Here is a 27,260-nt window from a genome sequence, read left to right as displayed (position 1 = left end):
TTTTCCCGAGCACCGATCCTATGGGACCGCCAAAGCTTTAGCCAAGGATCCGCTGGCATAGTGCCCACGCTGAGCCCGCAGCAAACGGGGGCACTGTTAAACCACCCCTACTATAAACGGCATATCGGCTTATATACTTATCGGGTGGCCTTTATCCATCGTTACCAGCAGTGGTCAATCTCCCCCTTAGAGCAGCTAGAGCTATTAGAGCAGCTGCGTATTCTCTGGCAGGGGGAAAAAATTCAAGTGGCGACTACGTTCTTAGCAGTGCCAGCCGGGGTTGATACCCCCGAGGACCTAGCCCGTGTTTGTCAGGAGCTATCGGCATTGCCAAGCATCTAATGGCTTGATGTTGTAATGGAAACTCCTAAACAGTGATCAATTCAGAAGGAATTCCGATGAAATTATTATCTCGATCATCGCTTGAGCGGTTAAATCCCAAGCGATTATCGCCATCTGCACTGAAGGTTCGTCCAGTACTGCAGGCTCGCGGTTTAGAGACACCGATGCAGCTGCACCACCATTGGGATGCCGCACAATGCCAGCAACAGGCGGTGGAACATATCCGTGCTATTTTGCAGCTACTCCAACTCGATCTTACCAATGATAGTCTTGTTAATACTCCGAATCGGGTTGCCGAAATGTATCTGAAAGAGCTATTTACCGGCTTAGATTATGCCATTTTTCCAGAGATCACATTGATGGCCAATCAAATGCAGCATGATGAAATGATTATGGTTCGCGATATCACCTTGATCACTACCTGTGAGCACCATCTGGCGACTATTGACGGTTTGGCTAAAGTCGCCTACCTACCCGATAACCATATTATTGGATTATCCAAAATTAACCGAATTGTCCAGTTTTTTGCCCGGCGTCCCCAAGTTCAAGAGCGATTAACCCAACAGATTTTAGTCGCTTTACAGGTACTCCTGGAAACGGAAAACGTTGCTATCTCTATTGATGCCATGCACTACTGTGTTAAGGCGCGTGGGGTTAATGATATGCAGAGTAGAACTACCACTAGCGCCTTAGGGGGGTTATTTAAGCAATGCCCCACCTCACGTCAACTGTTTCTACGGGTAAATCCTTAAGCTCTTGGATGATGTCAGACAACCCTCTCCAATGCCTATGAACCACTAACTGTAGCCCTTTCGTGCTATCGGTACTCACTACGATAAATCAATACCAAATTACCTAATCACCTGAAAGTATGTTGGTTAACGTTGATTCACTGGGAGTTGCAGCCACCGCGTTAACAAATTAATAGACCGTAGGCAAGGCCAACAGTGGCGGGTAGCGCAAGATAGACCGTATGACCATCGCCTGGCACTACTTGAATGGATTCACCTTGTTGGTTTTCTAGTCGGTCAATCACCCAGTGGAGTGAGCCAGCAGGAGTCATTAATTCCACCAAATCGCCTAATTGAAAGAGATTTTTTACCTGCACTTCCGCTAACCCCCGGTGTAGCTGCCCGGTTAATTCACCGACAAACTGCTGCCGTGAGCTGGAGTGCCCCTGCTGGTAATTTTGGTAGGCGTGATGCACATGATGGCGTAAAAAACCCTCGGTATACCCGCGGTGGGCTAGGGCTTCAAGAGAATGGAGCCATTGGGGATCAAAGGGTTTTTGCGCCAGTGCCTGATCAATCGCTTGCCGATAGACCTGGGCAGTGCGGGCACAGTAATAGAAGGACTTAGTACGACCCTCAATTTTCAACGAGCGTACTCCAATGTTGACTAGTCGTTCTACATGTTGCACGGCCCGTAAATCCTTAGAATTCATAAAATAGGTGCCATGCTCATATTCAAAAGCACTCAAGTACTCTCTGGGTCGCTGTTGCTTTTCAATCAGATAGAGTCGATCAGTTGGAGCACCGATTCCTAAAGTGGGTTCAATCGTCTGAATGGGAATGGGTGGCTGTTGATGGACAATCTGCCCTACCTCATCTTCTCTTCCCGGATGCAGTTTATACTCTCAACGGCAGGCGTTGGTGCAGGTGCCTTGATTGGCATCACGTTTGAGATAACCCGAGAGCAGGCAGCAGCCCGAGTAGGCCATACACAGTGCGCCATGGACAAACACCTCTAGCTCCATCTCCGGCACTCGTTGCCGGATCTCCTCAGTCTCCTCCAATGACAGTTCGTGTGACAAAATCACTCGAGAGATACCCTGGCGTTGCCAAAACTGTACGCTGGCCCAGTTAACGGAGTTGGCTTGTACAGAAAGGCGAATTGGCATTTGCGGGAAGTGGTCACGGACCAGCATAATCAGTCCGGGATCGGACATGATTAAGGCATCAGGGTGGAGAGCAATGATCGGCTGAAGATCGGCTAAAAAGGTAGTCAATTTGGCATTATGTGGAGCGATATTTACCACCACATAAAATTGCTTACCCCGCTGATGCGCCTCTTGAATACCGATAGCCAAATTAGCCTGGGTAAATTCGTTATTGCGAATTCGCAAACTATAGCACGGCTGGCATAACGCATATGGCAAAGGCATAACGCATATTTTTTAGACTCCCAGCAGGGGAGAGCAGTTCTACAGTAGTAACCATTTGAGGGATAACAATCAGCGTATAGTGTTGGTAGCAGGTAAAAGAGTAGTATTTGCGACCGAGGCAGTAGTGGTATTCAACAGAGGATGAAGCAGCTGTAGCAGTTCTGTCAGAGTACCAGTTGCTAGCACAAAATCAGCATCCTGCCGCTGCAGCTGATCCTCGGTTTCATCAGCAGCGTGTAATAAAGTATGGGCATATTTAAGCCGTTTAAGTCGACCATCCTCAGTTAGGATAAATTGGATCTGCTGTTGCCAGCTTAAAGCCAATTGCGTCACCTGTTTATTAGCCGCTAAATGCCTGGCGATCTCCTCGCTATCCAGTGGCTGCTTTTTGCAGCGGATCACTCCACCACCTGTTTGGGCGGAACGTAATTCCGCCTCTTCTTGTAATTGCAGTCCCTCTGGCGGTGATTGACTAGCAACCCACTGGGTTAATAGGGGAGTCAGTGATGCCGACTGCACCCAGGGAACTATCGGCAAAGTCCCTAAGCTTTGGCGTAATAGCGCTAAGATAGTCTCCGCTTTATTGAAACTAGGGCTATCAACTGCCAATAAGGCATTACGACAGTCGATCCACTCCCGTGTATCTTGAAAACGACTAAAGGCCCGTGGCAGTAATTGGCTGATAATCTGCTCGCGGAGTGCCTGTTTTTTTGCTTGAGTCAGCCGGCCGCCAGTAGCTTGTTGCCACTGATCCAGCCACTGCTGCAGCACCAGCTTAACCACCGCCGCCGGTAGCAGTTTCTACTCTTGTCGTGCGCATAGCAGCAGGCTGCCATTGGCCGCCTGCACCAAGGGTGCCTCCTCAATTCCAAAGGGTGACACGCAACCAATGGTGCGCTGATCATGCGTCGTACAGGGCATAAAGGCATAAGCAGCCAACGACCACTCAAGCGACTCGGCCTCCAGCGGTGCTTCGCTGTTCATTTGATAGAGCAGCAGGTTCTTTAGCCACATGCTTGAAGGACTCCAAAATTGAGGATTATATGCCATGGTAAGGGCGATAGATCGGCGATTCTAGCAGGGGTGTCCTTAGAGTGCAATCCGCATTAGTATGCCCCACATGAGTCTACCTGGTTGCCTAGGTGCAGTGTCAACAGCCTATGTATTTTTCTCGACCTATTTTCAATTTCTGCTATTCTGAAAAACCTAAATTAACAAGGTATAACAACCTTGCTCGTAGAGAGGGGTGAGTGGTAAAAGTGGCTAGCGAGCGGTTGGAGCAACAAGTCAAAGACTATTTAGCAAATTTCCACCATCCAACGTTACTTCGCCTGTTAACCGACTTGGGAGCACTACAATATTGCGCTTGGCAACAACAAAGGCTAAAAATTCGTTTACAGTTGCCCTTTGTTTGGCAACATGGATTCCAGGATTTACAGCAAGTTAGTCAAGCTAGCTGGCTTGAGCTCTTAGGCGTTGAAGGCATTGATTGGTGGCTGCAGGCTATGGTAGCCACTTTAAAGCCGGCGAACGGTCAGTCATTAATTCCGGGAATCCCCAATATGCTCACAGTGTATTCGGCAAAAGGGGGAGTCGGCAAGTCGTCGATGGCAGTAAATCTTGCCTTAGCTTTAGCAGCCGAAGGCGGGCGTGTCGGGCTATTAGATGCGGATATTTATGGCCCCTCGATTCCTACGATGTTGGGTACTGCAGGGCAACAGCCTCTGATCCATCAGCAGTAGATGCAACCGATACAGGCACACGGTATTGTGATGAACTCTATCGGCTATTTATTAACTGGGGACGACGCAGTTTTGTGGTGCGGGCCGATGGCGAGCCGTGCGGTAGAGCAGCTGCTGCGGGACACGGTGTGGCCGGAATTAGACTATTTGATTATCGATATGCCACCCGGAACCGGTGACGTCCCTTTAACTTTGGCACAGCGGCTGCCGATTACGGCAGCCATTGCGGTGACCACCCCGCAACCGGTAGCTATCAAGGATACCCAACGTGGTATCTGGCTTTGGCAGACCTTAGGAATCCCAGTATTAGGGATCATTGAAAATATGAGTGGTTATCATTGCCCGCATTGTGGGCAACTGGAGGCTATCTTCGGAGTCGACGGTGGGCAGCAACTGGCGGATCACTTTTCATTGCTATTATTGGGACAGCTACCGCTACAACCGTTATTTTGGCAGCAGCTCGACCAAGGAGTACCTACGGTGATAGCGCAACCACAGTCGGCGCTAGCCAGGTTGTTTTGTCGCTTGGCCGATCAGGTAGCCGCCCTTTTGTATTGGCAGGGGCAACCAATAGCCGACACGATTAAAATCAACAGGTGTGATTGAGAAACAATAGATTTCCTACCGTTAGGAGAAGTTTTATGGCAGCTATTATTAACAAGGGCAGTTAGACATGAGATTGAGTGACCGTGATATTGAATCCTGGTTAGATAATCAACAGTTGGTCATCACCCCCCGTCCTCCAAAAGAGCGGATTAATGGTGTGACGGTGGACATCAGCTTAGGATATCAGTTTCGAGTCTTCTCTGGCCACACCACGCCTTATATCGATTTAAGTGGCTCCAAAGCGGCGATGGCCGCAGCACTCAATCAGATCATGAGTGAGGCGATTGACCTAAAAAGTGGCCAGGGTTTTTGTCTGCATCCGCAAGAGTTGGCCTTAGCGGTTACTTATGAATCGATTACGTTACCAGATGCCTTGGTCGGCTGGTTAGATGGACGCTCTTCACTAGCACGTTTAGGGTTAATGGTACATGTCACCGCCCATAGTATCGATAAAGGCTGGCAGGGGCAGATTGTCTTAGAGTGCTATAATGCCGGGAAGGTGCCGTTAATGTTACGCCCACAGATGTTAATTGGCGCTGTCAGTTTTGAGTTACTCTTGACCGCTGCCGAGCGCCCTTATCACCGACGAACGGATGCCAAATATCAAGGCCAAACTGGTGTGGTAGCCAGCCGATTGCATCATGAGTGATAGCCATGCACCAACTGAGCATCGCTGATCGCTGTCAAAGGAAAATAATTTTGCCGGGCTTTTAGGGCACCTGGGAAGCAGTTGCTCATAATGAATGAGTTTGTGCCACGACGGCTGCCCGCTTCTCGGCAATGGCTTTGGCGTCGCCTAGGTAGCGATGTAGAATTGGCTGCATATTGTCATTAAATTCATAGATAATTGGCACACCGGTTGGGATGTTGAGTTCGGCCACCGCCGCCTCGCTTAGATTATCGAGATGCTTAATTAGAGCCCGTAATGAGTTGCCATGCGCCACGATTAAGATCTTCTGGCCTTGGGCTACTCGCGGTTGGATCACAGGGCTCCAGTAGGGGATCACTCGCTGAATGGTGGCTGCTAGACTCTCAGCGGTAGGGATATCTTTTTTCAATAAATTAGCATAGCGGCTATCGTGGCCTGGAAAGCTTGGGTCATCTACCCTTAAAGCCGGTGGGGAGGTATCAAAGCCACGACGCCATTGATGAACTTGCTCACTACCGTAACGTTGTACCATTTCCTGTTTATTCGAGCCTTGTAGAGCCCCATAATAGCGCTGATTAAGTTTCCAGCTCTTTTCAACAGGTAGCCAACACTGATCCAGACCCTCTAAAATCAGCCACAGCGTGCGAATGGCTCGTTTTAACAGCGAAGTGAAGGCATGGTCAAAGCAGAATTGTTGATTTTTCAGCAACTCTGCAGCTTGCCGGCCTTCCACGATACCTTATGGAGAGAGATCGACATCACTCCAGCCGGTAAAGCGGTTTTCTTGGTTCCAGAGGCTCTCTCCATGCCGAATTAATACTAGCTGCCTGCTGTTTGCATGCTTGATATTCATGGATAAATTCTCCAAATCCAACCTTGGTTGCTCCCTCTAGCAGATGTTAATCTACTGTGCCAGCTGACGCAAGCAGCGCCCAATCCTTATCATCGTACTCGGTAGCCTATGTGAAAGTTCAAAGTTATCTAAAATAATCCTAACATAAAGCCGTGTCAGCCGGCAAAGCTGGGGGCCATCCGCCCAACCGTTTCCAACGATTCACTAATTCGCAAAACAGCAGGGCCGTTTGCTTGGCATCATAGCATGCAGAGTGGGCTTGATTGGAATCACAGGATATGCCGGCTGTGCAACACGCTTTGGCTAGTACCGTTTGCCCAAGCACCAGTCCGCTTAACGCAGCAGTATCAAAGGTCACAAAGGGGTGAAATGGGGAGCACATAACCCAAGCTCGCTGAGTGGCGGTGGTAAGAAAGCTGTGATCAAAAGCAGCATTGTGCGCGACGATTACCGATCGCTGACAACCAGCCGCTTTCATAGCTTGTTTAACCTGTTTAAACAACATTTGTAGTGCGGCCGACTCACTGATAGCACTACGAAGTGGATTATGTGGATCGATACGGTTAAACGCCAAGGAGGCAGGGTCTAAACGGGCACCGCTAAACGGGTTAATATGACAGTGAATAGTGTCAGCAGGCACTAGCCATCCTTTGCTATCCATACGCAACAGCACCGCTGCCAATTCCAACAGGGCATCGGTTTTTGCGTTAAAGCCAGCCGTTTCTAAATCAATGACTACAGGGAAGTAACCGCGAAAGCGATTAGCGAGGTAATCTGGTGTATCCATCGTAGTCCTATCGAGAGTAATACCAAATATCAGTCTTTGGCTGCTACAGCATGCTGGCTGTTTAGCCGGATGGAGCAACTGATTTTTAGGTACTAGCGTTATCTTCAGCGACAGTCAACTGCAGCTTGAACCGCGAAATTATGGTGCCCAGAGGCGGAATCGAACCACCGACACGAGGATTTTCAGTCCTCTGCTCTACCGACTGAGCTATCTGGGCAATGAGTCGTTATTAAACGCATTTCAGTGGCTAGAGTCAACCCCTAATTGACACAAAATTCAACTAAGCCACAGAAAATGGAACAGCCATTTGACTCAGCAGCCATTTGACTCAGGGCTATTCACCAGTAGAATAGCCCCCAGCTTACTGATCAAAATAACATCGTACCCTTGTTATGCAAGACCCCTTTACCACCAAGATCCTTAAGGGATATCAGCGCTTCCGATCACGCTACGCGCTGGGGGATCAATCGGTTATGGGGACAGTAGCCTGCCAGGGACAACAGCCAGCGATTATGGTGGTTGCTTTCTGCGATTCAAGAGTAGATCCGGCATTAATTTTACAGTGTAATCCGGGTGATCTGTTTGTCGTCCGTAATGTTGCTAATATCGTGCCACCTTATGAAAAGGATGAAGCGCACCACGGCACCAGTGCCGCCTTAGAATTTGGCATCTGCTTTTTACAAATCAAGCATCTAATTATCTTAGGACATAGTCAGTGTGGCGGGATTCAAGCACTATTCAACCCGGTTGACAATCTACCTCATGACTTTGTTACCCAATGGGTATCATTGATTGCCTCGGTGCAGCGGGAGCTAAGAGTTAATGTAGAGGCGTGTGCTCGATTAGCTTTACAGCAATCGCGCCAGCACTGTATGACTTATTCCTGGATTGCCGAAAGAGTCCGGCAGCAGCAACTGACCATTCGTTTATGGTATTTTATTATTTAAATGGGTCAAATTTTTACCTAGGTTGAGGCTAAGCAGGATTATCTACCTTTAGACGGCAATGCTCAGTGGGCTCTTGGCTAACCAATCCTTGATCAAACAGTTCGTGGTAACGAACTGTAAGTAAGGAGCGACCCGGCTCAATAGTAACCGAAACTCTGAAAAAACGTGATTTTGATACCAATAGATATATCAAAAGAATCAGATTTCTATGCTGATTTCAAATATATAATTTTCATCAAGTTTAGGGCTACCCATCAAAAGTTACGTGCCTGAGAAAATTTGGCTGATTTTCAAAAAAAGGGGGAAAGACCCCCTAAAAGTTATAGAACCTTAATGAAAATCACACCATCATATTCAGCGTATCAGAGAACCCTACTGTAGAGGTTTCAAGCTCCTATCTACAAAAATGTGGAGTTTTGCTTTTTTTGCCAGAAGAAACATCACGGATGCGTGTTTATTTGTTTGTTTGTTTGTTTTTTTCCAGGGGTGATTGTGTCGACCCACTTGTCCTAGAATATCGTGGGAAGGCTCATTGGAACAGACCTCAAAAGTTCTTGTGCCCTTTTTAAGCAACCAAAAATATGAAAAGTAGCTGGGCCCCCTCCCACGCTTATTTTTCTCCAAACTCACTTGATCATAATTTGGAGATAACCATTTTATTCAGCATGGTCGAAAATATGATAAATATGTCTTTTAGGATGACTTAATCCCCCGAAGTTCCCAGAGGGAGGGATAAAAGTTTTGAAATTTACCCAATGTTAACATATTGTTTTGGTTTTTGGTATTTATACATAAGTTTTCTGTTGTTTTTTTTTTGGTTGTGGGAGGGAAGGGTGGGTTGGTGATTATGTTGGAGGATCTGTTCATGAAGGAAGGTTTCATGGGGGAAGGGAAATTTCCATGAAGGGGGCGCCGGACTTGCCAGCATTATTTATTGGTTATTGGGAAGTATACAACCATTTTCAGGAAGGATTTTTTCTGTAAGGGGGGGCTAGAGGAGGGGGTACTCTGGAGAATATTTCCGTGGAGGATGTTTCTTTGGGGTAAGGGACATTTCTATGAAGGGGGTGCCGGATTTCCAAGCATTATTTAAGAAACGATCAGAAATTAAATAAAAAAAAACAAGTTTTTTCAACTGAAATGTAAGAAGGAATATTAGAACTTAAAACGAACAGAAATTATAACGTATGTGAGGGGGGTTCTCCCCCAAGTCAAAACCTCGCTCTTTACACTACAGTTTTTTTTAGTGCTTTCAAAGAGCTATCTATTATAATTAAACAGCCTTTGTGATTCTGGGGTTTGTTAATAAACATTTTTTTTAACTTTTAACGTAAAGAGCGTGGTATTGACTAAGGGTAGAACCCCTTAATATAAGTAATAACATATACTTAAAAAAAAAAAACAATAAAAAAACAAGCGATACGGCTCAATAGTAATCGAAACTTTTAAAAACGAAATTTTGATGTCATTAAATGTATCAAAAGAATGTGTTTATAATGCTGATCTTAAATATATAAATTTTATTAAGTTTAGTATTACTCATCAAAGGCTACGAGCCTGAGAAAATTTGCTCGATTTTTTAAAGAGGGGGGAAACCTCCCCTACAAGTGAAAGAATTTTAATGAAAATCACACCGTCAGATTCAGCGTATCAGAAAACCCTATTACATAGGTTTCAAGCTCATATCTGCAAAAATCTGCAACTTTGTATTTTTTGCCAGAAGAAAAATATGCGAATATAGAAGTTAGTTACGTAAGTTAATTTGTAAAGACATCCATTTAGCAAAAGAAAATTAAAATTTTTATAAAAATAAAAGATGGATTAAATAAAAAAATATCATAAATTAAATAAAAAAAACAAGCTTTTTTTTAAAACTGATTTAAGGAGCGACATTAAAACTTAAAACGAACAGAAATTATTCCGTATATGAAAGGGGCTGTCCCCTCCTCAACGCCTCGCTCTTTACGCTAAAGTTTGACTCTGTCTCACAACTTTTTTTTAAAACAATAAAAAACTTTAGCGTAAAGAGCGAGGTAACATCCAACCCCAGTTCAGCATGCATCTCAGCGACAGTTCCTTGGGGAATAAATTGATCTGGCAGTCCAATAGTTAATAGGGGAACCTGGCAATGCTGTTGCTGTAGCCATTGCAGTACCCCACTGCCAGCGCCACCAATTACGCTGCCTGTTTCAATCGTTACCAATGCCTGATGTTGAATAGCCATTTCCAGAATCAACTCCTCATCCAACAGCTTGACAAACCGCATATCGACTACTGTCGCATTCAACAGTGTCGCAGTTTGTAACACCTCTGGCAATAGAGTACCGAAATTGAGTAACGCAATATGCCTTCCGTGACGCCGTAACATGCCTTTACCAATTGGTTGCATGGCTAAGGGTTGCAAGGGAGCACCTACCCCTTCGCCTCGGGGGTAGCGTACCAAAGCCGGTACCCCAGCGTGGTAACCGGTATAGAGGAGCTGGCGGCACTCATTCTCATTGCTGGGAGCTATAATTAATAGATTGGGAATACAGCGCCCATAAGCCAAATCAAAGGTCCCTTGATGGGTTGGTCCATCAGGTCCAACAATACCACCGCGATCAACTGCAAACAGTACCGGTAGCTTCCGTAGCGCAACATCATGAATCAATTGATCATAAGCGCGCTGTAAAAAGGTGGAATAAATAGCAACTACCGGTCGATAACCAGCAATCGCTAAACCAGCGGCAAAAGTAACCACATGCTGTTCAGCAATTGCCACATCAAAGTACAGATGCGGAAATTCTTGAGAAAAGTGCCACATACCGGAGCCTTTGCACGTCGCCGGAGTAATCGCCATCAACCGTTTATCGACAGCCGCCATCTCACATAACCAATCACCAAACAGCTGCGAATAGGTTGGGGGTGGTTGTGCTGTAGCTGGACAAACTGGTTGGGAAGCCGTTAGATCAAATTTAGCGACTGCATGGTAGCGAATGGGATCTTGTTCTGCCGGGGCATAACCTTTACCCTTTTGTGTAATAACATGCAGTAGCTGAGGACCTGATAGCCGCTGCATATTTTTTATGGTAGTGAGCAAGGTGGGGAGATCATGACCATCCACCGGACCAATATAGTTAAATCCCAAAACTTCAAATATCGACATGGCATTATCATTCAGGATCACCAACAAATTAGCCCGTAAGGATCCGGCATGATTCATTGCCTCAAAAGCCATGCCGGCGGTCAATGCCCCATCACCAATGACACAAACTACCCGTTGATTTGAGGTTTCAGCCTGGGCAGCCACTGCCAAACCTAGGGCAGCACTGATAGAGGTCCCGGCATGGCCAACCGAAAGGACATCAAAGACCCTCTCTTCTCGCCATGGAAAGGGATGTAGTCCATGGCGCTGGCAAATAGTCGAGAAATGCTTGGCACGGCCAGTTAATATTTTATGGGGATAAGCTTGATGACCAACATCCCAAACCAGCTGATCAATAGGGGTGTTATAACAATAGTGGAGGGCAATCGTCAGCTCAACCACCCCTAGTCCCGAGGCCAAATGGCCACTGGAGAGGTTGATACTGCTTAATAGATAGTTGTGTAACTCCTGGGATAACACAGATAGTTCAGATTCCGCCAATTGGCATAGTTGCTCAGGTGTGCAGGCCCGAGCCAATAAAGGATATTGGGTGATATCAATCATCATCAGTTTTAGTGGGCGCGTTTTCGTAAATAGTCGACAAAACCCTTTAGAGAAAGCACATTATAGGGCAATTGCGTCAGGGCAGCAAATGCACTTTGGTAGAGTTGTTGTAGCTGATGTTGTGCAGCTGCTAGGTTTGAGGCGTGCCAATACGCCTTACAACACCGTTGATCTTGGCCACCTGGTTTTCCTAATTGCTCGGTATGGGTAGTGACATCTAAAATATCGTCTTGCAATTGAAAAGCTAGGCCAATGGCCGTAGAAAATTGATCAAATAGTGTCGTTATCTGATCCGTTGCAGATAATCCGGCTGCCAATACTGCCAAACGTACGGTACAGCGAATTAATAGGGCTGTTTTATAATAGTGGATTCGCCTCAACGCTTCAGGCAACAGCGCTGTTGCTGAGGTTGCTTGCAAATCCAGCGACTGCCCATGGCATAATCCATGGCTGGTGGTGGCTAATTCTCGTAGCATAGTTAGGTGAGTACTGGCACTCATGGATTCGGCTAGTGGCTGACTCAACAGTAAAAAGACAATCGCCTGTAGGACATCACCGGCTAATATCGCCGGCGCTTCACCAAATTTGACATGGGCAGTTGGTTTTCCGCGCCGCAGGGGGCTATTGTCCATCGCCGGCAGGTCATCATGGAGGAGGGTATTGGCATGCAAGCCCTCCACCACCGCTGCCGGGGCATCGAGCCGTTCTAAGGGAAGCTGCAAACACTCGCCGACGCTATACAGCAGCAAGGGACGGATCCGCTTGCCGCCGGCTAACACAGCGTAATTGGTAACCGTTGCCAGTTGGGGATCAATCGCCGGCAGTGTGGCCAAGGCGTGGCGCAAATAATTCTCTAGGTGTTGTCGCCGCTGCTGCAGCTGCAGCGCAAAACTGGGCGGCATCACAGTTCGGAATCAGAGGTGGGGGTTAGGGGGACTTGCGGATCATTGCTGAGCAGAATTTCAATCTTCTGTTCTGCTTTCTGTAGCCGCTGTTGACCCTCTTTGGCCAGCTGAACTCCCCGTTCAAATTCGCTGAGCGCCTGCTCCAAAGGCAACTCGCCACTTTCTAGACGGCTGACAATTTGCTCAAGTTCAGTGAGTGTTTCAGCAAAAGTTAAGGTGGTTTTTCGAGAGGTGGATTTCACGCAGTATGAGTACTCTGGATGGTTTGCTAGGCATGTAGAGCATAAGGTACTCAAATCCTCGAATCAGGTCAAATATCCTTTAAGCAGTCATTGGAACTCTGATTGGCAGTACAGTCGCTAAACCCTCCTTAATATGGAAACTTTCCTGTTCTCCATAGCGAATCTGGCATAGTCGCAATGATTGTTGGGGGGGGAGGAAGTCAATTCTCAGCTCTTACCTGTTCTACCGTACTCTGTTCTAATCACTAAGATTGCTCGTCTCCTTGGAGAGAGTGGCGAGGTAGCTGGCCTTTAAGCAACGTTTGAACCTAACTGGGAACAAGCCTGTCCCCAGTGGGCGTGTTGTTCTTCAGTTGTTTTCTAGAGGATAGATAACTACCCCGTGTAGGATAGCCTGTTAGCTGATGAACTGGCGCTTCAGTGTCAAACCGCGTTGCGAGGAGTTGCGATGATGGCATCAGTAAAACAGAAGGCTAAAAAAAGTAGAATCTTCACGATAAGTTCGTGAAGTGTTCCCTGAAAAACCAAGTTATTGCCATCGATTTCCTGGCCACACATTGGTCCGAGATAGGCCTAGGGCAACAGGAGCTATCGACAATTACACTCAGTAACAACGAGCACAATGAACCGGGTAAACCAAAGTTACATAGTGATGTGGCTTATCGAGGGCGGATTACTGCCCAGGAGTATATTTTTCTTCTGGAACATCAATCACGTTCTGATAAAAATATGCTCTTTAGGTTTGCTGAGTATACACTGCTGTTAATCAAAGAGTATAGTGCCCAGAAACGCCAGGGAGTCCCCTTGGTATTACCTTTGTGCCTCTATGACCACACTAAGCGTCAAAGATATCGTTATCCGACCAAGCTTGGTAGTTACTTTATTAACCATAAGTACCGTGATGAGGCCTTACTGGGATACGGCTTCAAGTTGGTCGACCTGACAAGGATGACTGACGAGGAGATTGCTACCCATGGCTATGCTGCCCTGATGGAGTGGCTGTTGCGGGATACCTTTCTGACAGGTGATGATTGGATCGAGGGAGCAGCTAAACACCTGGCGAATCTGCTATCCATAGCGGCTTGTAAAAAGTGCGAACCCTTCAAAAAAGCCTCGCTAGAATATATACTAGATAAATATGACGGCGAGAAAACAGCTGATGAAGTGCTGAAAATCCTTTTTCAGGCATTACCCCAAGAGGAGCAGAAATTCATGGCTACAGCCTTACAACAATTAGAGCAGTGCGGTGAGCAAAGAGGCATACTACTGGGTAAGCAGCAGGGTATGCAGCAGAAGCGGCAAGCCATTGCTAAAAACATGCTAAAAGCCGGCATTAGCCTCAAGCTTGTGAAACAAACTACCAAGCTATCAGATGAAGAGTTATCTCGACTTCACTGACGGCTGATGGGTTAGCAAGAAGAGGGCCTTCAGGGCCCTTTTTGCACTCAGGGGATTAGTAGTGATGGATGATACAACAGCGAGAGGTTTGATGGCGCGGGGAAACAAAATAACCATTGCTTCTTAAGTGGCTATGGATATTGCTTTCGAGCTCCGTCATAATTTTCGGAGTAGCCCTCATCATATCGATGCCGCAGCTTGAGTCAATAGCCGACTGGATACTGGCCATTATTCCTCCTATTACCCTCTGGAACCTCGAAAAAATCCTTACTCAACTCCTTACTTTCGGCCAAAAACTGCTCTATTTTATCTGCAAGCTAATTCACAAAACCTTCATCCTCATTCGCTCTCTACTCTATTGGTATCAAATGATTCGGCATAAACGGCGGCTTGAGCGGCAGTGAGTCCGTAGCAATGTTGAGCGGTCTCAACGAGGGTTTGCTTGAATAGAACGTGTCGCCCAGCTGATCTTGCCGTTGGGTCATGATCTTGGTTGATCATTGACGATCTGGCTGAATCTATTGAACAATGGTCCCATGAAATGCTACAACTGTTCACTGTTCGCTCTCATCATGAACAGATTTCTGTTACTCTGGTTCTACACAATCTCTTTCATCAGAGCAAATGTATGCAAACACTTGTATTGAACTGCACCTACTATATCATCTAAAGAGTTGTTCGTGATTCTAGCTCGCTAATAACTCTCAATAAACAAATCTATCCAGGCGCCCCCAAATTTCTGCTGTCAGCATACAATCAGGCAACTAATAAAACCTGCGGCTATATCCTATCGGATCTTAATCAAAATACACCCGAGGACCTGCGTGTAGTCACAGGTATTTTTGACAATGAAATTACAGTATATCTCCCCGTGAACACTAAAAAGAGCTATTAGTTGCTATCATGACACTGAAGAAACTAAATGAAAATAGACATTTGTTTTCACTTCTAAGCACTTTAAAACCTCCGCTTTGGAAAGCAATACTCAAACACGGTATCGACAATGATTTCATTAATCTAATATCCGAACTTTGTTTAAATTTGATCGAGGGTAATGTTCAACTGCCAGAAATAGTTAAGCAACCGGCAAAGCAACATCGTTCCATTGTACGTACAGGGGTCTTTAAAAAGAAAGGATAGAATTTTAAAAGGAAACGACTTCTTCAGGTGGGCGGTAGCTTTTTCACACTTTTACTGCCAATAATTGCAGGACTTTTAAACAGTTTTCTCTAGAAAGAGAATGGCAAAACCCTATAAATTGACTCCAATAGAACTCGCTCTCTCACCCGTCGAACACTTTGAGAACAATCTGAGTAAATTCCTTGACAATGAAAATATTTAGGATGATAAAAAACTGCTTTTACTTCAAGATACACTTCGCCGACTGGACAAACACAAGTCCTATCGGTTGAAGCCCACTGCTGCTGCTGATTCCAAAAAAGAATCATCTCCTCAAGAGTCTGCTGCTGGTGGAACACAATTAAAGAAGGAGGAATTGGATTCAATTTTATTTAAAATTTTAAATCTATGCCCCAACTCTTATGGTTAACAATTAAAACGACTCCTAGCCTATCTCATGGAAAGTGGTCAAGATCACATTCAAGTTGAGAGCAAATGGAAATGGATTATAATTCAGGGCAAGAGCTATAATCTACTTGATTTAATCTATGACATGGTTACAAATCGTAAAGGACTATTATCATTTGACACTCATCTATACAACTTTCTAAATACATTAAACTTCCCCAAAAGTCTTATTGGCAATAGACAAATTCTAAAAAAAATAAATGAACATGCATCATCATCATCATAATCATCAACAACATTGACACCATTAAAATATGAACTTGAAGAAAAAGAAGATTTTAAATCAATTTTGGAAAATACTTGCACACCGCTGATAGCCAGACAAAAGCGAAGACGTATCAAGTCAACGTCACCACCACCACCACCACCAATAGCCAGTATACAAAAGGGTAGCGGACGTTACACAACGTGTTTACGTTCAAAATGGTTGAAGTTCTGAAAGTTGTTTATAAAAATATTGGTGAGGCGTGGAGTTTAAGTTCCCCTACCACTATTACCAAAGTCACTGGTGTTCACACTAAAAGTATACAAGACTATCTACAAAACGAATCAAGTTACACTTAGCATAGAAATCATAGAGTCCATGCCAATCAATATCGAAAAACTAAAGCCTTTTACCCATTGCATATAATGCAAGCAGATCTCCTGACTCTAGATGAGCTTTAAAGACGTCACAATACACCGTACAAGTACATTCTACTTGCAATCAGGGTTTATAGTCGCTATGCATATACAATTCCATTGCGATCAAAGAGAGGTGTTGAAGTTGCTCAGGCCATTGAAAGTATTCTCGAAAAGGATTCATATAAAAAAAATTCAAACGGATCGCGGTAGTGAATTTGTTAATCCCCATGTTGCAAAAGCACTAGAGAAATATATTACACTGGTCTATCTTTGTCGCAGTCCTATAAAGGATGCAATGACCAAACGATTAATCATAACTATTCGACTTTTCATTTCAAGATATTGTACATTGAAAAATACACCGGCTTTTATTCATGATCTTGATCAAATCATGTTGATTTATAATCAACGACCTCATGGACTGTTGCCCAATTCTACACCAATGGAAGCTCATCATTCTGCTTACGACACAATTGACACCTTTTTTTAAGCAGTATTCCAATGACTAGGCTGTCAAGAAGAAGAAAATCAAATTTTAGGGTGGTGACACTGCTCGAATTAACAGAACAACTAATATTTTTGAAAAAAGGGATTACTTGTGGTCCATGGAAATTTTTATAGTGGAAAAAGCCCACAACACTACACCCATCACTGCTCATCTGCGTGATATTATATATGAAGAGATTCTCAGTGGATTTTATGAAAACCAACGACGAAAAGTAAATAAAGCGAGGGAAATATACAACATTTACAAGAGCTTAGAGAGACGCAATTACGGGGGTAGAAAATAGCTACATCTTTGGGGTCAAGAATAAAACTCTGATCTTTATTTTTAGATTGATGTTGAAGATATAGATAATACCCAGTGATTTCGATGTAACCTTTATGTTCAACGTTTCCGATCCTCTCTACAATGACTTGAATACGACTAGAGATTTTTGGACAAAACTCTCCCCCGCCATCAAATTTGACGGTGCGTATGAAGTGGCTCTTGTCGACTGTATTCTCAAAAATACCTATGACATCCTGAGAAAGGATCGTGTATATGATACAAAAGTTATACCATTCTATTGGACTATGAATGGGTTGGGCTATGTCGACTATGAATGGGTTGAAGCACTTAAATCTAGTGACTTTCCTCATGTCAAATTGAAATATATTGAATATGATAATATGGGGGATTTGTGTCGTACAATCAATAGAAAAATCTCGTATAGTAGGAATGGTACATTCCATTTTAATTATTCATTGGAATATGATAGGATTTACATTAGCTCACCTGTTGACACTAAAACAATTATTCTCAATGATAATCTGAGAGATGTTCTTAGCTTTAAACAGAATATGATCAATGGGAAAAATGGTGGCACCGTTTACGGGATGGATCAAGTTATTTTTGCTGTTTATTCACCTGGTTTTGCCTCGGACTCTTGCATATTTCTCTATGCATCCTTTGTGGAAACATCGAGAGTCGGTAATTCAAATGTCCCCCTCCTACGTGTTCTCGAACGAAAAACAAGTCATGAACATGTTCATGACTATAATATATAGCATCGTCAGTATATTCCTTCAAACACTTCATATTTGGAACTCTGTCATTTAACACTCAGAAGTGACTTGGGTGATCCTCTAACAATAGCTATAGTCTTAACTGTGATTACATGTCATTTTCGACCCGTCGTGAACGAAAGTCTAATCAACAAAAATGAAAAATAGGAGAATTCCATTTGTCTGTCCCGATATCGATTGTTATGTTGGTGCTCTGAGTCCGAATCAAATAGGCAAAAGATTGGATTACGACTAGGGGCGTACTAAATTGTCTGGCTCCGGTCTTGGTAGCTGGTTTGCTAGGCTATTTAATTCTGCACTACCCCTTGCCAGAAAATATCTTGTACCTGCTGCATCAAATTTTGCTGCCTCCACACTACAGGACTGGGGGTCGGGCAAGAATTTCAAGGAGAGTGTTAAGGAAAATATTAGATCTTCAGCAAGAGCCGTTGGTGAGCAACTAAAATATCGAAAAAATGGGGAGGGATTGAAAAGGATGCGTTCGCGTCATTAACTCATCAGTCTCCACCCAGGCAGGAAGCAAAGGACATCAACAAGGACTTTGAGGAATAAAAAAAGGAAGACCAATAAGCAGAAGAAGAAGAAAAAGAAAAAGATTGTTAGATCAAAGAAGAACTTCTTCTCTTAAGATGACTTCTGTCCCCCACAAAGAAGCATATCCTTCAATCAGTTCCTCATTGAATCTATTCAATGCTGAAAATGTTGATGTCAGTGTCAAGTATGGCTACTATGAACAAGTTCACCCCCAACAACCCCTCTCGGAAAATATACACTTTCAAATATTTTCCAATGAAGACTATTTCATTGATTTGTCGTCAACATTTATTGATTTAAATGTTGTGGTGAAGAAGAAGTCAGATAATACAACTCCAAATGCTGGCGATGGTCTCTCCTATGAAAACTGTATTCTACACAACCTATTCAAACAAATTAATGTATTTATTAATGGAACATTGTTGAGCACTAGCAATAATTTATTAAACTATGCAAGTTACATACAATTTATGATGATGACAGCAAAGGCATACAAGGAGTTGAGAGGACAATCATTGGGCTATGAATATCTGTCAGGTGTTGATAGTGACGGTGAGTTGACTACTGCAGCGACCAGGAGTATCATCTAGTTGGACAATTAAATCATGAGATATTCCATATATCCCAATGGCTACCCCCCAATATCAAGATTGACATAAAGTAACAGGTGGCCCCATCGAATTTCATTTTGAGAAAAACACTTCCTGCGGCACCCGATGCAAATGTCATTATCACATCGGCAATTCTCCACGTCCGAAAACAACAAGTTATAAGCTCTGTTGCATTGGCAGTGGAAAAGCTAAGAGCCAATGGTAACAACATTAAAATTCTTGTCCCCAATACGATCACCACTCATCGTCACTGTGCCACAGGCTATCGTAGATATAGAGATTCATAATTTATCAATGGATAAATCCCATAAAAGCTTGCTTTGACCTTTTTGAAGATTGGTTGTGATGTTGGATCCTGGACTGAATCCCCCCACGATTTTAAAATTTTTGGTCTATCTAGCCTCGTGTGCAAAGTGAATGGTATTCCACTGTACACTCTATCATTCGACAAAAAATCCTATAGAACTCTGTACGAGCTGACCATACAATCCCTAGATCATGACTCTCAACTATTTGAAAATGGAATAACCGATTCAATATTTTAAAAAATTATGGGGTTATTGTTATGGACTTGTCTGGCACACAGGATATGAGCATAGTACGAAAAGGGAATGTACGTTTAGAGTGTACATCTACAAATGCTCTGACTGAGTGTATCACGCTACTATCACTAAGTCAATTTGAAGCCTATTGGGAAATCAGAACCGAGCGCAGTGCTCTACTAGACCTATCACAATGAATATAAGAAGAATAACCAATGTATTTAGTATGAATCCTTACATGTCCCAGTAAAAGTTCTATTGCATACCCCCGTACTTCATTGAAAAAATTCCATTTGTTAAAACTACCTTAATCATTGTTAATAGCAGTCCATCGACTTTGAAGACCGGTTATTGGCTATACATCTTTCAAACAGCGAAGAATATTGAATTTTTCGATCCTCTTGGCCTATCTTATAAATTTTATGTTCCATACATCAGCAACTTAATTGAAAGCAGGGGGAAAACCATTATTCAAAATCAACGAAGAGTACAGAATTTAACGACTATGACATGTGGCTTTCATGCACTACTCTTTTTCATGCTCAGATGTCGTGGTTACACCTATATTCAATTTTTCAACATCTACGTTGACTTACCTCAATTGAACGACTTTCTAGTGGAGAATATACTTACAAGTGTATTTAATATTGATTTTAGTGCCCTAAGAATAAAATGTTCTGAAGATGTATGTGAAATTGTTTATTAATAAAAAAAATTTATATACATGATAAAACGACTTTTCAACTCTTTAGATTTCATCCACTACTAGGTATTTGTCGACAACAACTAGTGCAGGTAGATTATCTGAATTCAAAGTGTACTGCTTCTGATGTATTGCAATGTCAGGGTCACATTTTCTACAGTAGAGTGTGAATTAAATCTTGCCATATCTCTTTGTATAATCAATGATGCTATTTTCACTCATTCTAAAGACTTCCCTTGTTTCAATTTACGTATTTGAAGTAATTTCACAAACAGTGGCCTCAAGTGTCGAATCACATTCTATCACGACAAAATAAAAATCAGTGGGTTTATAATCATAACACCCAATGTGTTCATAACGATAACGTAGCAACCATATTCTTTTGTTGTTCCAAAAGTTGAATCGCTGACCCGGTTCCTCCTCCCAGAACAATCTAAAACCATGACGATACCAATCTTGTAGCAATAAATTAAAATCACGGTTAGGATTATTTCCAATCATGCCGGGATATGTACTCTCTCACTGATTGTATATGTCTTAGTGACCTTTCGAGCATAGGTGGCCTCTAGGATGAGAGTCACACACATCTTCATGACAGGAATTACAACCTTTAATTTGTACAGCATATCCTCTATGCAATTTACACGGGTTGCATAATCTACACTTTTCATCATACTCCTCAATCATTTTGCAAGTCTCATATGATGATGACCAGCTACCCAGTGAGTACATACATAACGGGCATGTATGGAACATTTTGTCATGTGTTGACACTCTCACTACCACAATGAAACTGAGATAGCAACAACAAAAATTTTCTGAGATGAGAGAGAGAGAGAGATATAGAGGAGTAAATCATCCTTGAGCACCATCTTTCTCACGAAAAAAAGTCCTAAATTTCAAAACTATTGTTTAAAAGCATATCCACAATATCATTTTGCCGTTTCTTGATCAATATATCAATAAATTGTGTAAATGCATTTGAACCACGAAGTAGAAGCTTCATACAATAGTCTAATGATGGAGAATCAGTTTTCAATATATCAACAAGCATTCCCCGAGAAAATATCTTCCTTTGAACAGACAAATCTAGAAAATCATCATCTAGAATCAAACGTTTTTCCATAAGAACTAGATTCCTCATGATTCACTCTTTCTCGAATCTATCCATTTTTTAGAGTCCTAACTCTCTCACAACCAACTTCAGACTAACCAGAATTTCTTTTTGTACTCTAGAGAATATACGCTAGTCTACTATAGAAAGAAAAAAAATACCATTGATTTAGAAAAATTTTTATTGAGCATAATTACAATAATAATATTCACTGATATATTATGTTCTCATCAATATATTTCGATAGGACATCTAATGCTGACCGAAGTTTATTTATATGGAGAATATTCACTTCTCCAGCAAGACATAGTTGCTCCTCCTGCTTAAACTTGCTTAATGATATCACGTATCTAGCATACATACTATCCCATTCAAGGCATAGTCTACAGCCAGCGGTTATTTCCACAGCTACATAGGGTACTCGTATATCGTTGCTGCTGCTGCTGTCGGTTCCATCATTAATCTCCAATAATGTAAATGCACCAGTCATTTTTTCTCCACTAATATCTTCTCAAAGAAATTATTCTCTATCTGAATTCAATTCTCTTAATAATATGAACTACAATGAAAATTCCTCCTTATATTTGAATCAAACTACTAATCAAGTTACCGTATATGGAGTAACCGCCGCGCTCTCTTACTGACTGACCCCCAAAAAATGCGTGTTACCTCATAAAAACCCGTCTGCTAAGCCAATGTACCGTTCATAGTAATAGGTGAGTGACCCTGGTAAGCCAATGTACCGGTTAAACTGCACACATATCCACGTGTAATTCAATGTATATTTATAATTCCCTATGGCCTTACTACTCTGAATACGAGTCAATAAAAAAAAAAAAAAAAAAAAAAAAAAAACGGACGATGAGACGATGCATAAATTATTTTATTTGATCTTCGTGATCTAAAGTTCCAACAAAACTCAAGTTTTTGTCCGTCTCAATTAACTAATTATCCGCCTTCAAAGCGAGATAGAGCAAGCCACGGAAAAGCACCTTTTACTTTTCTAAGGTTTTTCTATGATTGAAAACCACTGATTTTATGGGCCGTTTCGATTACTGGTGACCACATAAATAGTTGAGATTTATGCTCAAGTCACATAATGTCACACTTGCAAATATAATCAAAATTATGTACTAGTACAGTTTCAATAATGCGTCTCTTTCGTAATCATAGGCAGCGCAATAGCGCTATCTAAGTAAAGAACGATGTTGGCACAATGTGTTATTTATTTTTTTCCTTTTCACCAGGGTACTTCGTATCGAAGGAGCTGTCGTAGAAACTTCGAAAAGGGCTCCAAAATCAAACGTCAACATAATCCAGTAATAAGTGAGAATTTACTACCAATTTATTGACTCAAAAGATAATTTAAATCAGTAATTTTCAATGCTTAAGATGTATAATGTTTAGGCCTTATAGCCTAAACATTCATTAAGCTAATGTAAAATATTAAGAAAATGTAAAGTGTTGTGTTTAAAGAAATCTGTGGCTACATGAAAAAAAATTGTTATATATTGACTATCCAAGGTATTACTAACCCAGGAAGATAAATATTAAATCACCCACATTATCCTAAAATTAAATTATTAATGAGAATTAAATTTAAACTCAAATCAATCATATAGTTTCAAATATAACTTTAAATCTCATTTAAATAAAAACACTAATATAAATACCAAAGCCATTGTGGGTCAAACTAAAATAGAAGATGCATGTTACCAAAGGGTGTGAAAAGAGAAATTTATCGTCATCATATTTTGAGATGTATTGGGCACTAATGCATTTGCCGGGCGAACCTTTGCCCAATTGATTCCTTGTTAGAAATACATTGGATTATATATTCAAACATCGTAAGTGCTTAAGTGTCTTATTATATTATCATAGTAGTCTAATAATTGTTGATTCTCTGGGACAATTAGTCCCAGCGGTTTATATTACAAGACGTTGTATCGTGTGTTGCATTAATAAAAGTATTGTGTTATAGCCAACCTCTCTACAATCTTATTTTAGTCCCTCGAATAATCCCAGCTGGTACGCCAAATTAGTCAGTTCAAAGCCTAATGCACGGTACCGAAGGATAACTACCTTAGGACCGTAACTATGCCCCCTTTAAAAAACAATAAGGTGTCTACCATAACTTCCCTTTAGAACCATTAAACTCACGTTACCACATTATAAATTATCCCTTGGAGCATATAAGGTTTTTATTGAAAGTGTTGTCGTAGAAACTTCAAAAAGAGCTCATTCGATTGGAAGTTGAAATGGCTAGTGCCGTTTTTAATAATCGGAAGTGATTGGAAGGCAACTAACAGCCCTTCAAAGCCAACCATTTCCCAAAACACATCCAAATCAAAGTTTTGAGATAGCCATTTTGTTCAACGTAGTTGAGAGTTCTGTAAACTGTGTATTTCATGATGACCAACCCTCCAGAGCCCCCAGGGCAAAGGTTGTAAGTTATGCCCTGGGGACATATAAAGTTTTTATAGATATCGTTGTCGTAGAAACTTCAAAAGGGGCTTATTCAATTGGAAATTGAGAGGATTAACGCCCTTTTTAATAGTCGAAAGTGATTGGAGGGTAACTAATCCCCTTCTCACGCCCACCATTTCCCAAAACAAATTCAATCAAAATTTTGAGATAGCCATTTTGTTTAACGTAGATGAAAGTTCTGAAAGTTAGGTCTTTGAGGATGACAACCCCCCACAGCCCTCAGGGCCAAGGTTGCAAGTAATGCCTTGAGGGCATATAATATTTTTATAGAAAGTGTTGTCGTAAAAATTTAAAAAAGAGCTCATTCGACTGGAAATTGAAAGGGTTATTGCCCTTTTTAATAGTCGAAAATATTCGGAGGGAGAATCCCCCCATGCCCATCATTTCCCCATACACTTCCAATCAACATTGTGATATGGCCATTTTGTTCAACGTAGTTGAAAGGTCTGGAAATTATGTCTTTGAGGATGACAATCCTCCCCCATGTCCCTCAGGACAAAGGTCGTAAGTTATGCCCTTGGGGCATAAAAGGTTCGTATAGAAATTTTTGTTGTAGAAGCTTCAAAAAAGGTCTCATTTGACTGGAAATTAAAAAGACTAGTGTCTTTTTTATTAGTAGAAATTAATCAAAGGCCAAATGCCCCCCCCCACGCCCATAAGTTTTCCCAACACTTCCAATCAAAACTTTGAGATAGCCATTTTGTTCAGCGTATCAGAACGGTCTGGTAATTATGTCTTAGAGGATAACAAATCCTCCAGCTCTCAGGGTAAGGGTTTTAAGTTATGCCCTGGGGATATATATAAGGTTTTTATAGAAAGCGTGGTCATATAAACTTTGTATGGGGATCTTTGTATTGGTAATCAGACGCTCTAGTATTCTTTTTAAGAGTCAAAGTGATCAGAAGGCAGCTGCACCCCCCCCCCCATACACACACACTTACGTCGTATTGTCCAGAAATGCGTCTAATAGAAATTTTGAGATAGCTATTCTGTTCAAAATGATCTAAATATCATATAACAAGGCCTGAGGGGTTGAAACAATCCCCAGAGAATAGGGGCAAGGGTTTTAAGCTATGCCCAGGGGGTATTTAAGGTTTTAAAGAAGGATGGTTGTTTAACTTTAGAAGAGGTTCAGTCTTTCTCCCTGAAAAAGACTATCTCAATATAAAGAGAACAGAAATTAATAAAAAAAAACTTTTTCCTCAAAATAAGTTTTTTTTAAAAAGTAAAAAACTCCGTTAAACCAAAATTAACAAAAATAGAATCAAATAATCTACCAAGCATACAACTACCACAAATCAGTATCAATAAGTAAATGAAACCCAAAATAAACAGAAATTAAAATAAATAAAAGTCAAACTCAAAGCGAGCAGAAATTAATATGAGTTGGGTTCTAAACCCCAAGCTTTCTAAAAGCCAGAATATAATTTGTACTTTACTGGAAAAAACTGGAAAAAATTCTTTCAAATTTTTTCACTTTTCTAACTTTTAGAAATCAAAGATCAATTAAGATTTTAAGGAATAAATATCAGCATATGTACATTAAACTGACAATGCAGATTTTTTTCAGTAAATTCATTTGAATTTTTTTCAGTTAAGTACAATATTATACTTCGCTTTACTGAAAAAAAATGACGGGTCTGTCAATATATACAACCCTTAAATTAAGATAGGACTCGTGGTCCATATTTTAATGTCTGATGGGTATATGGCAGAAAATAGAATTGGAAACCCAAGGAAAAAAGACATTTAGCTACTTTTCAATTTTGTATATCCTATTGGACTATTTATGTCTAAATTATAAGTCCGTTAACAAACGGGGTAGATTCTTTGTCTGCTCCAAGCTGGATAGTTCGTAAAAATATGCTTGTTTATATGCCTATTAGCATCAACTTATGTCGTAATTTATTAAACATTTTTTTTCTACTTAAATATATATATTTAAAGAAAAAGCTATAATACTAATCGGATTGAATAGTAGCAAGAGCAACAACAGAGGGAGACTTAGACCCTACCCCTAGCTAGACATTAAAAGTTTGCAAATAGTTGAAAATCTCACAAAAAAAAGCTTTAACAAATCGCAAATAAAATTGGCAGCTGTTTCTGGAATATAAAACAAAAGTGCTCCCATTCCCCTGAAAAATAATATTCAAGCACATCCTTCCTAAAAGTTAGCGCAATCCCCCTAACCCCTGCAAATACATTCGATCAAATTTGGGCAATATAAAGCCCTGTGATGGCAACGCTGCTTCCAGGGAGGGCGGGGAGTCACTGGGTTTGCCGTTTCCCCCTAAAATGTTTGTCCGGCATGTAAAAAGTAACAAAAATCTATATAAAAAAATTCTTATTGTGTTTTGTGTTTTTTTTTTGTATCCCCTCTGAACAAAATCTTGGATACACCCTTGGCTGCAAGGCTTAGAAATGCATTGTCTCAAAACAATCAAAAAATAAGAAGAAGAATGACCAATACAAATACTTACCCTCAAAAGTTTGCCCTGACTTGAAGCCTATCCTGTATCTATCATTACAAACAACGTAAGTAATCAAAGTATGTATAGTTCCAAGCCACAAATAATACATCTATATTTCTAAGCTATTTCTAAATATATTGTCACATTTCCATTTACAAAAACATAGCAATATTTTTGAGTTGATTCCCAACGCTTAGCTTACTAACAGAGGAAGTGTTCTATCTCTAGGCTCTGACGTCACTGATCGATAGAATATCCTTGGAGGTGACCAATAGGAAAAATTGTGGCTATCTCTTCAAGTAAGCCGTAGCTCCATTTGATTGAGAAAAAAATTGTGTTGCCAAAGAAACACTAAAAATCAGGAATTGGCTCTCGAGAGTTGGAGATTAGTTAGATCAATGAGATCTATTTAGAGCTAAAGTTGGGATCTTTGAGGTGATATGAGCAAAAGGATGGGGGGAGATAAATATAAACTAAAATTTTTAACTTTGTTTACTCTTTTTTTTTTTTTTTCTTTTTTTTGAGTCTATTTATTATAATTAATTAATTTAGTTTATTTATTCTAATTTTTTCTATAGTTTCTATTTTATTTATATTTTCTTTTCTTCTCCTTCATATGTGAGTAAGTGATCATTTTAAATTTTCTTTTGTTTTTTAGCCTTGAGTATGTAATTCATATGTCTTCACTCTTTGTA

The 27,260-nt window shown here is 41.5% G+C and overlaps 1 long non-coding RNA gene and 1 other non-coding gene across 2 annotated transcripts in view; both read right to left on the bottom strand.

Annotated features, from left to right (window-relative positions):
• Window positions 1–26,757, bottom strand: part of LOC148941202 (uncharacterized) — an 88,810-nt gene extending 62,053 nt beyond the window's left edge. Inside the window, exon 1 of the long non-coding RNA XR_016143281.1 lies at window positions 26,575–26,757. This is a non-coding gene — a long non-coding RNA (uncharacterized LOC148941202). The remainder of the gene's footprint in view (window positions 1–26,574) is intronic.
• Window positions 7,288–7,360, bottom strand: TRNAF-GAA (transfer RNA phenylalanine (anticodon GAA)). Its single transcript has one exon. It is a non-coding gene; the product is annotated as a tRNA-Phe (tRNA).
• Window positions 26,758–27,260: the final 503 nt, after the last annotated feature.

This window comes from Artemia sp. Qi Xiang Cuo, chromosome 18, assembly GCF_049724085.1.
Source record: "Artemia sp. Qi Xiang Cuo chromosome 18, ASM4972408v1, whole genome shotgun sequence".
Classification (NCBI taxonomy): Eukaryota; Metazoa; Arthropoda; class Branchiopoda; order Anostraca; family Artemiidae; genus Artemia; species Artemia sp. Qi Xiang Cuo.
The sequence above is the reverse complement of the archived record's forward strand: the minus strand, read 5'-3'. Positions and strand labels throughout refer to the sequence as shown.